This window comes from Trichechus manatus, unplaced genomic scaffold (genome assembly GCF_000243295.1).
Source record: "Trichechus manatus latirostris isolate Lorelei unplaced genomic scaffold, TriManLat1.0 scaffold00073, whole genome shotgun sequence".
NCBI lineage: Eukaryota > Metazoa > Chordata > Mammalia > Sirenia > Trichechidae > Trichechus > Trichechus manatus.
Genome location: NW_004444009.1, coordinates 11,713,267 through 11,714,177, shown reverse-complemented (window position 1 = coordinate 11,714,177; position 911 = coordinate 11,713,267).

Sequence of the window (911 nt, the reverse complement as noted above, 5' to 3'; positions counted from 1 at the left end):
CTACCTGCCAGTCTGGGAAGTGAGGTGGGGGAAGTCACTTTTGACAGACAACATCTCCCCTTTCCCGATTTAGGACGACCCCGTCGGTGTGCGGGAGGGAGCATGAGGGAGCAGCGGGGAGGAAGGAACGGTGGAAAGGCTAAAAGAAATGGCTCCGGGGCTTCCACTCTCTCAGCAGGACCCCCACCCTGGCCTCTGGTTCGGGGAAAGCCGTCCAGCTGTTTCTGATTGTTTCATACTCTCAGCCGCGCCCAAGGGGTGGGGGACCGACGCTCGGGGAGAGCTGGGAGAGGCTGAGCTCTGCGGAGCCCGGGCGGGAAGGGGCGGCAGGCCCGCGTCCCCCACCGCAGGTGCTGCCTCCTCCGCCTCTGCCAGCGATTCCCGCTCCCTAGGCCGGGGAAAGCATCGGAGCAGGGAAGGCAGGAGGGAGCCAAGTCCAAAAGTTATTTTGGGGGGTGGGGAGGAGGTAGTGGGTTGGAGGAACCAGGGGCAAGGAGCCCTAGGTGAGAGAAGCACCTACCTGAAGCCGACTGTCCACAGCGCCCCTGTAGGCAGCGTTGAAAAGGGAATTAATACTCTCCTGCAGTTCCCGGCGGCGGGGACAAGATTCTACCCATTTCACGGAAGCGCAATAATGGAAAGAGAGGACTCTGGAACTGAGGGCGTCCTCTGTGCTCAGCTCCAGTGGCACTGTAGGTTAGAGGGCTGGGAGAAGCGTCTTCAGCTCCTCCCGCTCCGCGCGCCTGGCCGTCCCCCACGGAAGTCGGGGTTGCTGGCTGTTGAAGGGCGCTAGGACCCGGTGGCGCGGCGTCAGCAAGAACTGGGCGCCCCGGGCGCTGAAGGGCACCGCCGAGCCCCTCGCATCCCGCCCTAGCAGGTGGGGGCGCAGCGCGGGGCCGTGCGGGCGCGCC